We start from the raw sequence: 14,739 nt of genomic DNA on the forward strand, positions 1-14,739 counted from the left end.
CATCCTCCAGTTTGACCACACACCTCTTCACACGTGTCTCCTTTTTTGGAACAGAAAATTTTGAACTCCCTTTGACAATTATCCCAGGCAATTTAATACGAACCCAATCTCCTACCTTCACCTCTTTTCCCACTCTCTTCCTTACATCCACATATTTACTTTGTGCACATTCACGCCTCCTTGCCACATTCTTTTTTTTGCTTTCCAAGGACTCCAAATTGTCCATCCATGGTTGCACTAACTTGTTTGCTACTTCCCTACCCTTGAGTAGAGCAAACAGTGACACCTCTGTAACAGCATTGGGCGTTGTATGTAAAGCCCATATTAAACCCTCCAATTCTTTCTTCCACTCTAAACCATTCATTGTTATCCTTCACAATGCGATCACATCTTTCCACTAAACCATTACTCCTAGGATGATATAAGAACGTCATAACGTGCTTCACACAACAGTGTTTCATGAATTCCTTAAATTCATGAGATACAAACTGCACACCATTGTCGGTAACTATTTTAGACGGAACACCTTCCCTCATGAATAACTCCCTCAAAAATGTAGTCACTTCTTTAGTACTTGACATCCTGATTAATTTAACCTCTGGCCAACGTGAATGATAATCGACCAATACTATACCAAATCTGTAATTATCCCCCAACACCTTCACGGGACCAATTATATCCATTCCCAATTTATGCCAGGGTTTCTCTGGAAAGATTACCGCCTCAACTGGGCTAGGTGCTGTCACTTGCAACTTGTCACTTAAAGCACATGCCACACACTCCCTTAACCAATGTTCTACTTGTCTATCTACACCAGGCCACCAAAATGTTTCTCTCATTCTTCTTTTCATTGCGCTCATCCCCACATGCCCCTCATGTGTCAAACTCAAAACCTTATTGCGCATAGTTTTTGGCACCACCAACAACTTTGCTCTTCTCACAATGCCATCAAAGCAGCTTAATTCCGGAAATATCTCTTTATACACTTTTATTTCTTCACACACCTCACCCTTAGTCCATCCACTACACAGCTTCCGAATCAATTCTTGTAACACTTTATCCTGATTCACTGCTTCTTTCCATTCTTCTTCACTAATACATCCTTTCTCATCCAACATGGTGCACGCAACCACATGAAAGTCATTACTACTATATTCTTCTTCCCCCGCATCCACCAGAAGCCGCGATAGACAATCTGCAAAAATATTTGTAACACTAGCAATATACTCCAAACTGAACTGAAATTCTTGCAGTCTATAATGCCACTTGGCAATCCTAGGCGTCGCTCTGATAGCTCCCTTAGTCTAAAACAAATTGACCAATAGCTTATGATCTGACCTCACAGTGAACTCCGTTCCCCACAAATACATCCGTAAATAATTTACTCCCCACCAACATGCCAAAGCTTCCGTCTCAATGACCGAATAGGTACCTTCAGCTCCTCTCAGAGGACGAGAAGCAAACACCACCACTCCATCCTTCCTATTCCTAGACTGCATTAAAACTGCTCCTAATCCATACTGGCTAGCATGTGTCACCACAATACTGTGATCACGTGTATCAAACGGTTTCAACGGCATAGTAGCAGCCAATTCACGTTTTATTTCATTGAATTTCTCCTCCTTATCCTTTGTCCATTCAAATTTGGACTTATTCTGTAGTAACCCTTGCATTCCCTTCATTCTCTCAGCACACTTTGGAATAAATTGTGCATAAAATTCCATCATTCCAAAAATGATCTTAGTGGATCCTTGTCCGAATGAGCTGGGAATTCACTTATAGCCCTTACTAAACTCCCCTTAGGCTCCACCCCCCTTCTCGGATGGAGTGTATCCCAAATAATCCACACTCTCCACTCCAAACTTGCACTTGCTGATTTCCATAGTGACTCCTCTTTCTTTCAAAATTGTCAAAACAACCCCTAACGTCTCATCTAGCTCCTTCTTGTCTACTCCGCAAATCAGAATGTCATCTTGAAAACATTTAACTTCGTCCACACCCTTAAACATTGCTTCCATTACTCTCTGAAAAACTGAAGAAGCAGAAGCCAAGCCAAATGGCATACGTTTAAATCGATATGCCCCATTTGGTGTGATAAATGATGTCAAATGCCGTGAATTTTTATGCAACACAACTTGATGGTATGCTGATGATAAATCCAAAGTCGCAAAAACTCTAGCATCTTTAATCATTGTCAACATTTCTGTAATATTAGGTAAAGGAGGCCGATCACTCCATATTCTTTCATTCAAGTCTCTCAAATCAATGCACATCCTTAAACCCCATTGGATTTCTTTGCTAAAACTATAGGAGAAAGCCATTAAGAACATTCAATAGGTTCAATTACCTCATTATCACACAACCTTTGTAATTCCTTTGTCAACTCATCCCTCATGGCTATTGGTACATGCCTAGGTTTGTGAACCATGGGCTCCGTACCGGCCTTCAATTGTATTTGATGGGTAAACCCTTTTATTTTCCCCACTTTGTTGTTGAATACTTCTGAAAAACTTCAGCCCTTTCCCAGTTTCTGTTGAAATTGAGCTTATTACCTCCTTACGTAGCATTACCTGTTCCGCACTATTCGGATCTAATACAATTTCTAGCCTTTTTTGGTCCAACCAACCCAACGAGTTTCCTCCTGTGCGTGCCACATAGACTGTAGTTTTAGTTTGATTCCCCTTAAAATTCAGCGATGCATCAAACTCACCCACCACATCAATCGGTTCCCCCCCTTAGGCTATTGGCTTCACATTAGATTGCTTTAAATGAACACTCTGTAATTTGTTACATTAATCAATGTTGATCAGAGTAAACAAAGAACCTGAATCTGCCATCATCCTGTAGCCGACCCCATTGATTTCAACAGAACACAATGGTTTCTTTGCCAAAGCTTGAGTCACTACAGCTGTATCTTCTTCGAAAGCTGACTCTTCTTCCACTAAAAGTACAACACTTTCATCACTAGAGTCACTGTCACTGTTTTTTTCTGCAAAATTTGCTGCATGAGAATCCACCGCATTGACTGATTTAACATTCTTAACATCTTTTACCCACTCTCCTTTACACACTTTCATGAAATGCCCCTTTTTCTTGCATTTGTTGCACCATTTATCAAACACAGGACAGAACTGAGAATTTCCTAAATGCTTTCTACTTCCACAACGATAACATTCTAATGGCTTCCTCTTGTCACTGAGTGCAGTACGACTCTTCTCTCTCTGTTTGATGCTGCGTTGTGATTGTACACTTTGCACCTCACACTTCATGTTCATTTGCTCCATAAACTTTTTCGTAGACTCAGTAGTGCTGGCTACTTCTACAGCTCTGTCCAACGCCATAGTTAATAGCTTCTCTTGCACTTTCACATTATTCGATGTTTCAACCACTTGGTCTTGAATCACTTCCTCTTCAAACGCTTTAAAATCACAAGTCGAAGCTAATACTCTCAGTTCACTGACAAAACTTTCAATGGATTCATTGGGCATCTGCAGCCTCCTATAAAATCTGTGATGTTCCATTATGACATTCTTTTTCTTTTTAAAACGTGCATCTAAAGCTTTTATAGCTGCCTCATACTCATCAATCTCATTACCTTCTCCCAGCACAGGTACAGTTGGTAAATGTTTTAATATTTTCCTGCCCTCCATACCTAAAGAATGTTTCAACAAAGCAATTATTTTTTCTGTGTGAAAACTTCCCCTTCAATTGGATCCAAATATGCTTCAAAACCCTCTTTCCATTGTTCCTATTCTACAGGAAGAAAACCTGGAGATTACAAAAATGGAACTGGAAGAATGACTTCTTGTTGCACTCTCCTTTCTTTTCCTAAATGGCAAAAATATGCAAAACCTTGAAACCTGAGTAAAAATACAAATCACTGTAATCTGCACTTAAGTGTGAAAATCAGTGTAAGCATGAATGTCATATGAAAGATAATGTAGTTCGCAACTGTCAAATCAATATGTTCCAAAAAGTGTGCAAATCACTGTAATCTACACTCAGGTGTGCAAATCACTGCTGTCGTCAATGACTCCAAATAACTCCATAAAAGTGTGCAAATCACTGTAATTTGCACTATTCCTGATGCTCAACAGTGTGGATAAAAACATTGTCAAAGTACACAAACCAGCACCCTTACGCTGACCTCCAAGTTGATACAGTATCCAGGCAATAGCACAGCTGTGACGCGTGGTTGCCATGGATATGTGTAGTCCAACAACAGAACCACGCTCACATCAATGCGTGCTCCATGTGCCACGTGCAAGTGTGACCTGGTTGTCGTGGTTACACGTAGTCCAGGCAACGGAACCACAATCACGCCAGCGCGTGCTCCAATGCGCCATGTGCAAATGTGTTGCGTGCACTACTCCCGCCCCAAATCTGTCTCTCGTCGCCTCCTCAGAGGCCCGCAACAGCTTTCAGCCCTCAAAGAACGCTGCTCCAGCCTCATCACAGCTCCGCCCCACACTCGCTACTCCAGAGCGAAAACAAAGGCTGTCGCCCACTTGGACACTCCGGATAGTATAATGACGAAGACGCTACCCTGCTGGAAACAATGTGGTTCGAAGCTCGTAGCCACCTGATACAAAGAGTCTCCACTCCAGGTAAGTTCATCAGCAGTTTTATTTCCAGTAAAGCACATACATCCAGCAGGGTAGCCACCAGGACAGCAACTGCCCTCCTTCAAATCCTAACAATCTATTTCCAACCTTCTAGATTCCATCACCATAGTTACATAAACAACCGGGATACAAAAGACATCTTCTGCAGTGGCCTCACTGATAGCTTCCAGTGAGACAGCAAGCGGTCTTGCCTGATCAATGACGAAATGGATATGTTCTTCAGCCAGAGACTGTCCTGGAGGATGCCTCAACATGTAGTCAACTGGATTTGCTGCTTTTCCTGGTTTATGGACAAATGTGTATGTGTATGCAAATTCCTCATCGTTCAATCCTGGGTTGCATTTTTGCTTGGGGGTTTTCAAATATGGTTGTGAGAGCCTGATGATCTGTAATGAGTGTGAATTGTTTCCCATAGATGAAGATGTGAAAGTGCTTGCAGGCCCAGACGACCGCCAGGCTTTCCTTCTCTAGCTGCAAGTATGCCCTTTTGGTGTCAGTTAGGCTGTGGCTAGCAGAGGCCACTATGGGTCTGATTTAAATATTGGAGGACAGGTTACTCCGCCACAATGGTGACGGATAGCCCGCCCGCCAAAATCTGAATACGATAGACATAATGGGATTTAGTTTTCGGCGGACGGAATATCCATCACCGTTGTGACGGAGTAACACGTCTGCCAATATTTAAATCAAGCCCTTTATGTTGTTGCCCACATTCTTTGTCATACTGGGTTAGAATAGCTCCAAGTCCCATGGGACTGGCATCCACAGTAATTTCTGTCTTCCTGCGAGGTTTAAAGTACACTAGATTGATGGCTGACCCTACAGAAGCTTTGAGTTTGTTGAACGCTTGATCACATCTTGCAGACAATTTGAAGACTTGACCTTGCTTGTGAGTTCCTGCAAAGGATAATTGATGGTGGCATAATCCTTGCTATACCAGGCACAATAACTAGTCATTCCCAGGAAGGACTGGACATTGCCATCATCTCATCGGCAGGGCGTGTAATTTAGCGTGGTGACCTTTTCAGGATCAGGCCTCATTCCTTAACTTGAGAAAATTTGACTGTTGAATTTTAACGTGGGTTTGTGAAATTCACACTTGTCTTTGTTAAAAGACAAAGTCAAATTGGCTTCCAAAAGTGCCTGGTACACCTGATCCAGTGCTTTGTTGTGGTCCTTGATAGTAGCACCAAACACTAGGATGTCGTCATTGTAGTTAAGTGTGTTAGGGATGTGCTGAATGTTTCTTCTCACTGATTCTTGAAAGATTTCAGCTGCTAGTGAAATTCCAACACTGAGACATTTGTATCTTAAGAGTCCTCAATCAGTTGTGAATGTAGTAATGTAATGTGAACTCTTGTGGAATTCAAACTGATGATAACCCTTGTTTAGGTCTAATTTGGAGAAAATGTTCACCCCCTTTAGCAGCGTGGTCATGTCACTGATATTGGGTCCAGGGTGCCTTTCTCGTTTACTGCAGTATGTGGTGCTCGCTTGTCGACACATAGGTGCACCTTACTATCTGATCCACGTTTGGGCACTACCACCCATGGGGACACCCAAGGGGTTGGTCCAGTCCACCTCTTGATGATATCTGCCCCAAGTAAGTCCTGTAATTCATCTTCCACAGGCTTTTGTAGGTGAAATTACACTTTCCAGTGTTGTTGAGCCACAGACATTACTTGTTCATCGATGTGTACGCAAACCTAAAAGTGAGCCATTTTTTTGAGTCCGACGAACAATTTTGGGAACTTGCTTGTAATGTCTGGTTCATCATCCACCCAATATAATATTTCAACTAAATTCAGGGGTTCCGAAATGGATAAGCTGAGCAGACAATCTGCTGCTTCAGGTCTGCCAAAGACATGATTTGAGCTTGCACAGTTCTGTCCTTGTATGTGAGGGATGTTCGAAATTTTTCCACGCAGGGCAGTGGTTCTTTGAACATCCAGGTGTACACCCGCACAGCAGCTTTAAACAACCTGGAATTTGCATTCATTTTGTTGTACTCTGTGATGAGATGTAGTTGAGTGATGCTCCACTGTCTAATACAGATTTTTGCCAAGTGGCTTCCCATTTGAATATGAAGTCTCAGGTATTTCTTTAGTTTATGCGGGTCAGCCACCATGCAGACATATTGGTCACTGTTGTGGGAGATTTGGAGTGAAAGATATTGACTTGCGAGACACAGAGTGTTGAGATCTATATATAACAACCAATCATATTCTTGATCATGAAGAGATGGTGGAGTGTTCTCATCTGTCCCAAACTGCCTTCGCATGATGTTGAGACCTGGATTCCCTGAAAGATTTTTTTGTAAATCCTTTTGAGCTGTTCTACACACTTTCTCAAAATGATTGTCCTTTCCACAATGTCAACATCTTTGACCCAAGGCAGGACATGACCCTACAGGAAATAATTTTTGTCCAGTGATAGCATTCCATCTATTGCTCTCTTCTGTTTCTGCAGTGTTTAGTACTGCAGCGACAATCCAGCGACTCTGGCGAGTTTGAAGTTAAAATGCCTGTTCTCGTTTTTTCTACCTTTCCTGCCTCCATTTTCATTGCATGTTCTTCTGCTTGATCATTGACTCTGGTAATTACTTTGATTTCCCCCAAAGAGTAGCTTTCCTTAAGGAGATGTTGACGTAGGGACTCAGATTGGAAACCCCTCTATGATTTGCATGCAGAGAGCATCCTCAGTTGTGAAGTTGTTAAAAGCACAGTAACGCGCAAGGGGTTTAAGACATGTGATGTACTTCGCTGTATTTTCCTGGGAGGCTAGATTGAAAGTGTATCCTTTATAGCCAATGTTTCTTTTGTGGAGAAACATCCTGTTGAGTGCCTCACGCACATCTTGATAGGACGTTATGGCAGCTGTCAGTAATTCTTTGAGGATTTGTCAAAAAGCTTTACCTATTAAATTGTGCAGGGCAATGGGTTGTTGATTTGAGTCAATGACCTATGACCCCTTAATGAAGACTTCAAAGTCATCGAGCCATTCTTTTCAGCGGGGTCCCATGCCACTGTCAAACATGAGTCAAGAGTTCTGTAGGGCTTAAGAATAATTCACCAAGCATAGCCGGTCTTGGCAAGGTGTTTTGCACTGAATCAAGTGATGACGACATGTACTAGACTGGAGCAAGTGCCACCGTTGTATTCCTTAAGTGCCAAATGCGTGGGTGTGCACCTCACGAATTGAGAAGCAGATGCAACCTTGTATGCCCAGTATTATGTTAAACTAATATGGGCACTTGAGGAGTGCATGCAGATGTGCAAAGTAGAGATAAAAGTATTCTCCTTCACACTGACACGCGGCCAGTATGCACAGCAATTGCAGCCACCCTTGGTGTGTAATATAGAGAATGTTATCTCGGTTGTTTTGTAGTGTTGAGAATATAAGGTGATCATTTTGAAGATATTCCTTGGTTTCTGGGTATGGAGCAAGAGTTTACGGTGTTTGTGGCCACAAATGCTTGCAGAGACATCAGTTTACAGTGGCACCTGACTTTAAGATGATCACCGCGAGTTCGACAAAACTCATTGGGCGAGCCTCCTGGATTAAAGATGTCCACCGAGAGGAACCAGAGTCTTGCTGGAACTTGTGTGGTACAGGCAGTCAGCACCGGAGATTTTGATGAGCAAATGGCAACAAAAATGCCCAGCTTACCCAGGTGCCAATTGTGCTGTGCATTTCAGGAAGTTTGTGTCTTGAAGGTAATGTGCCCAACATGGGAGCGGCTCCCGATGGCGCATCGCACTAGTCCTCTTCAGTGGGCTCCCGCAGTTGCATGTGCTTGCTTCAGTGGTGTGAGCAGGCTTGCAGTAAGTACGCTCAACCAAGGTGAGTACCTGATGGCGCATCACAGTGGATGTCAATAATGTGAGCGGGGTGGGATCCCGATATCACATTGTGCTGGTCTACTTCGGCATGAGCTGGGTGGACTCCCGATGTCACGATTCTGTCGAGAAGCTTTCTGGCATGAATCATTGAAGCTTTAGCAGGGAGTCGCATTAACCTTGTAGCCAGTTATAATGTTGTGCTTGTAGCAAAGATGAACGACACTGGATTGCGTCAAAGTTAACTTCATTAGCCTTTCAAAATACCAGAGCTCAGTCAGCTCCACCCTTCACTGCTCCTAATTAGCCACTGTTTTCCTTGACTCCTCCCTTTCCGGTTCCCTCGCTTCCGTACTTTCCCCAATGTTTCTGTCAGCACCAGCGCCCCGACATGCAGTGCAGTTACATTACATCTCTTTTAGTCATTTTTTGATCTCTCTTAGAAGGCCCTAAAAGTTTACACTTGAGGAACAATCATATGCTTTCTGCCCAGGTCAGCCTTTATTTCCCTTAAGCCAGGGTCCTTTGAGACCACATCTTATTTACATAACTGGACCATGACTTTCTCTAAATGATGCCAGATGCGTGAGCCCTATGTCGAGCGATCCTAAGCATTCACATGCCACAATGTGTTAGGAATGACCTATTCTTGTTGATGAAAATCCATCCTACGCCTGCCTTTTCATTGGAAAGCATACTTTTAGCTGCAATGGTCAGGAAAACGACAGACAAGGTTTACTCCTAGATTGGTAGACCTCTACTCATATGATGTAGAATTATGCATAAGGGCCTGTAGAATTCTCCCAATGGGCTTGTTCAAGGTTTTGTATAGCGCTGATGCCGGCTGCATAACAGACATAAAACATGTCTATGTCCTGGCCTTCTTGTACTTTCTATGCTATATTGCTTCTTTGCATGTGAGGGGAGCTTGTACTGGATTCCTGTGCATGTTGTGTGTGCAAGGAAGCATGTACTGCTGCTGCCTGTGCGTATTGTACCTGTTATGGGCGAGAGAGCAATGGCACCTTGTCCGGCTATGGGTGCCACCTGTAATTGCACTATTCTTTGCGTTAGGGAAGTTTTACTGCTGCTGCCCATGCTGTACTTAGTAAATGAAAAATGAAGATAACACATGTTCTCTGTACCTGGCCTTGTCAAAGTTTGCTCTGGTGTAATGCGCCAGGCACTACTATCATCTCATGGGAGGGAAGATGTGAGCGAGCAGCTGTGGAACATATGACATGTACAGTACAATAATGACAAACGGGCTTTGTTGTAGAACACTGCTGCATGCATGCTGTTTTTAGAAGAATGGTGTATATTCCTCTATGGGGTTTACAATCGTTGAGGATCACTACTAAAGACCCAACACTTACCAAGATCACTGCATCATCAAAAATAAACTCGTGTAAACCAGCCATAGAAACTCTGGTTGTGTCTCCAACGACCACCCGTACAAAACAACACATCTAAAGCACGGCCGCTGCAGTGTGACACATCCTCCCGTCTGATAATTCAGTGCCCATCCTAATGGCTGCCACTGTTCTCCCTACGCCCTTGTATTGTTACTGGTACTTATGCAGAGCTTACTACCCTCGACAAGGCGCCGAAGCGCTTCCCAAAAGTGTAGCACGCTACTCAGTAGAATCCTTATCGCTCAGCCCACGTTATTGCACTGGTGCCAATGCACTTGGTGTATGTGTGTGCGCGCGAGCGTGGTTATAATGTGCTTAAGCGCGCACTGCTACCGATCATGTATGACACAACACACTCTAAATATAGCATGTGGAGACTGTGGACATATACATAATGGCGACAAGTGCCTTGATTGCTTTCTCTAAATCTTAGGAGCGTTCTCTATGTAGTGTTTATGGAAAGTTCCCAAAGTTGCTGCCAGGCTAAATCTAGTCACCTACGCTAGTTTAGCACCATATAGACGTATGGAATGTAGGATGTGATGGGGGGGGGGGGGGGGGGGGGCGTAGGGAGTCGCTACAGCATAGTCAATTGAAGCACATTCAGTCCGTCACCTACACATCTCAAGTTCTCCGGTATGGGAGAGATTGCATCTTTCGCGGAGAGGAATTGCAAGAGACTCCTCCAGTGAGGTGCTGGCCATGCCCAAGTACTGTCTGAACCGACCCGTGGAAAAGGCTAGAGTTAGTTCTGAAGAGAGCGGGGCGGGGAGGAGCACCGTGCTAGACGATGGCCCTCTGCAGAGTAACGAACACGCTCCCTCCAGTGTGGGTCAGTGGGAGGTCTTGGGTGGTGGCAGCCTGTTGCAGCGTGAGGAAGAGGGGTCATCTCTGAGGGAAGCAACTGGTCGAAGAGGCTTAAAACAGAGACAGGACCCGGTAATGTGCGGATCGAGGGCTGCTTCAGCAGGTTCGTGAAGACGATGTTGAGGTTCAGGAGAGGGGGGGGGGGGGTGAACAGGTATAACCCGCTCAGGGCGCTTCCCTTGTGCAGATAGTTGTTACTGGACCCTTCCTTCCCGAGGCACGGGTCCCTGTCCTCCCTGCCCGCATTGGATTTCAGGCAATTAGTGGACAAAGAGCCCCTGAAATATTAATGCTCCACCTCAGCCGTCACCCAATGTATCGCTAAAAAGCGTGTCCGTAATTGTTCGGTTCTCTGAGGTAGGTCATGACACTCCTCACGTGATCTCCCCGGGGACTGAGGCATCACGAGCAAGTCGTTACTCTCGCCCAGGCCTGTCGTATTTATCGTGCCCCTTCCCCCCACAAACAATTATCTTTAATTTAGTATTCATCGAATTTCTTTCATAATTCGCAAGAACTACCAACCACCCCCCTTTCCCACCAACACTCAAAAAGAAGACCTTGTAGCGTCCGTAGAACCCATGGGTGCTGTTTGTTACTCTTTTCTTCACAAGATGATGCTTCGCGGGTTTTGTAGGATGCCGGGCCCTACTTTCACACCAGGCCTTACCTGACTGAGCTGTTGCCCCCAGGACGGTGTGGAGAGCCACGAACTCGCCTACGCCAGGGAACTGCTGTCCCGTGTCCGGCCTCCGTATCTGCTCCTCTGCACTGCGCCTCATAGTAGCAGGCCTTCTGCGGTGATCAGCCTGGGCATGGCCCCAGGGTGCTTGAACCATAAGATGTCCCATTAGCCCCCCATTGGCCGTCCTTGTGCCGGACAATGGTTTTTTGCGACCTCCCCCTTATCTGGAGGAAAGGCGAGCTCAAGGCAGGGCGAGGGAGATTAGTTTATCAATGGACTCCCAGGCTTAGATCCATTAGTTAAGGTAGGCACTGGACTGCCTGCTGACGGGTGAGGTAGATTAAAACGAAATTGTGGGTGGGGTCTGCACTGCGCACTTGTTTTAGGCTCGAGCTGACAACATTTCAAGGCAGTCTGTTAAAGTGAAAAGCGGTTTATTAAAAATAATATATATATTTCGACATTTCACTGATCACGCCATTCTTTATGCCAGACATTCAAGAGCCCCTACCTCTCCCCTCAACTACTCTGTAATCAGTAAAGTTGGGGGTACTAATACCATGTGCATTGTGCAATCAGAGGCCGGCCTACAAAGAAACGAGGGTAGGTTGAGGTGAAATATCACATGTTCAGGCTGGTGACTGAAAGCCTGGGACAGGGGTAATCAGAATGGCAGTGCTTAATCTGTGCTTGTTGTTTCCGGTGCGGAGCAACGGCACTTATTTGTGAGGGCCGGGGCTTATTATTATGCCTCAAGCATTTGCTGCGAGCAAAAGACACATATGTGAAAGACGGAGGAAGGAACAACTAAAAAGCGTCATAAAGGGATAAAGTAGAATGTTGCAGGATGAGCTGAAGGGGCAGGGGTGGCCGTACATGGATTGAAGAGGCCCGAGATGGCTTCAGGATTACGCTGCCTAAATACTCCGTGCTGGCAGATTTAATTACAGCAGCCTCGTGTTTAAGAGAAGGGCTTTGAGCACTGGCACCTCCTAATTTACAAACTAAGCACTGCAGAATGGGTGTTACTGAGATGTCAGTCTTGCGGATCTGAAAGACTGCTTTTTCTAGAGCAGTCAGTCATGTGACGAGCATTCGACTCTGAAATACCTGTAGGGCGGGTATCTTCTGACCATTGGGTGACTGCCCCAGCCATACTTGCTGGATGAAGAAATATTCACTGTTTCTTAATGGGCTACAGTTCCAAGCCTCCGCAAAGAGTCACACTGCGAATGCTGCGAGTTTACCTACCAAAAAGCGGTAGAGGAATGGCAAACACGAGACTAGCTCTGCCGCAGGCACAATTACATAAGAGAATTAGGGGCATATTTATACTCAGTTTGCGCCGGAATTGCGTCGTTTTTGTTGACGCAATTCCGACGCAAAACTAACTCCATATTTATACTTTGGCGTTAGATGCGTCTAGCGCCAAAGTCCATGGAGTTTGCATAATTTTTTAGCGTGGACACCTACTTTGCGTTAATTATATGCAAGGTAGGCGTTCCCGTCTAAAAAATTGACTCCGCGGCATGTGCGCCGTATTTACACTCCTGGGCAAAATTCACGCCCGGGAGTGGGCGGGTCAAAAAAAATGACGTACGGCCGCTTTTGCGCCGTTTTTTAGCGCCTGTAAAAGGCAGGCGTTAAGGGACCTGTGGGCTCGGAAGGAGCCCAGAGGTGCCCTCCCGTGCCCCCAGGGACACCCCCTGTCACCCATGCCCACCCCAGGAGGACACCCAAGGCTGGAGGGACCCATCCCAGGGACATTAAGGTAAGTTCAGGTAAGTGTTTTTTAAAATTATTTTTTGTGGCATAGGGGGGCCTGAATTGTGCCCCCCTACATGCCACTATGCCCAATTACCATGCCCAGGGGACAGAAGTCCCCTGGGCATGGCCATTGGGCAAGGGGGCATGACTCCTGTCTTTGCTAAGACAAGAGTCATTTCTATGGGGGTTGGGAGTCGGCCCTCAATTTTTTCAAGGCCTGGTCAACAGTCGCATCTCGGACCGAGCGGAGCTGAGGATCGATAGCCTCATTCACCGATGCTCCCCGAGGAGCAGACAAATCATGAATTAGCTTGAACTGTCCAGGTTCTTTCTTAGGCACAACCCCCAAAGGAGAACAAACAAAACCTTTTAACCTCTTAGCTGCTGGGCCTTTTCCCCCCACAGTGCTGAGCCCTTTTTTGGCTATTTGGGGTGGTTTGCGCTTAGGCCTTCATAACTTTTTGTCCCCATAAGCTATCCACGCCAAATTTGCGTCCTTTTTTTCCAACATCTTAGGGATTCTAATGGTACCCAGAGTTTATGGTTTCCCCTGGAGGAGACCAATAAATTAGCCAAAATACAGTGAAAATTTCGTTTTTTCCAAAAAAATTGGAAAAAAGGGCTGCAGAAGAAGGCTTGTGGTTTTTTTCCCCTGAAAATGCCATCAACAAAGGGTTTCTGGTGCTAAAATCACCATCTTCCCACCTTTCATGAACGGGCCGACTTGAATCAGAAAACCACATTTTTCAAGACAAATTTGTCATTTTACCGGGACATACCCCATTTTAACTATTTTTGGTGCTTTCAGCCTCCTTCCAGTTAGTGACAGGAATGGGTGTGAAACCAATGCTGGATCCCGGAAAGCTAAACATTTCTGAAAACTAGACAAAATTCTGAATTCAGCAAGGGGTCATTTGTGTAGATCCTACAAGGTTTTCCTGCAGAAAATAACAGCTGAAATAAAAATAATATTGAAATTGAGCTGAAAACAACAGCCATTTTTTTTTATGTTTTACTCTGTAACTTTTTCTTGCGATGTCAGATTTTTTAAAGTAATATACCGTTATATCTGCTGGACTCTTCTGGTTGCGGGGATATAAAGGGCTTGTAGGTTCATCAAGAACCCTAGGTACCCAGAGCCAATAAATGAGCTGCACCCTGCAGTTGGTTTTCATTCTATACTGGGTATGCAGCAATTCATTTGCTGAAATATGAAGAGTGAAAAATAGGTATCAAGAAAACCTTTGCATTTCCAAAATGGGCTCAAGATAAGGTTTTGAGGAGCAGTGGTTATTTGCACATCTCTGAATTCTGGGGTGCCCATACTAGCATGTGAATTGCAGGGCATTTCTCAAATAGACGTCTTTTTTACACACTCTCTTATATTTGGAAGGAAAAAATGTAGAGAAAGATAAGGGGCAATAACACTTGTTTTGCTATCCTATGTTCCCCCAAGTCGCCCGATAAAAATGATACCTCATTTGTGTGGGTAGGCCTAGCGCCCGCGACAGGAAATGCCCCAAAACACAACGTGGACACAT

At 44.7% G+C, this 14,739-nt stretch overlaps 1 protein-coding gene across 1 annotated transcript in view; it reads right to left on the bottom strand.

Annotated features, from left to right (window-relative positions):
* Positions 1 to 11,549, bottom strand: part of LOC138247371 (uncharacterized) — a 35,711-nt gene extending 24,162 nt beyond the window's left edge. The window contains exon 1 of the mRNA XM_069202030.1: positions 11,417 to 11,549. The gene's annotated coding sequence lies outside the window, so the exon portion shown is untranslated. The remainder of the gene's footprint in view (positions 1 to 11,416) is intronic.
* Between the last annotated feature and the right edge of the window lie 3,190 nt (positions 11,550 to 14,739).

This window comes from Pleurodeles waltl, chromosome 7 (assembly GCF_031143425.1).
Source record: "Pleurodeles waltl isolate 20211129_DDA chromosome 7, aPleWal1.hap1.20221129, whole genome shotgun sequence".
NCBI classification, from domain to species: Eukaryota; Metazoa; Chordata; class Amphibia; order Caudata; family Salamandridae; genus Pleurodeles; species Pleurodeles waltl.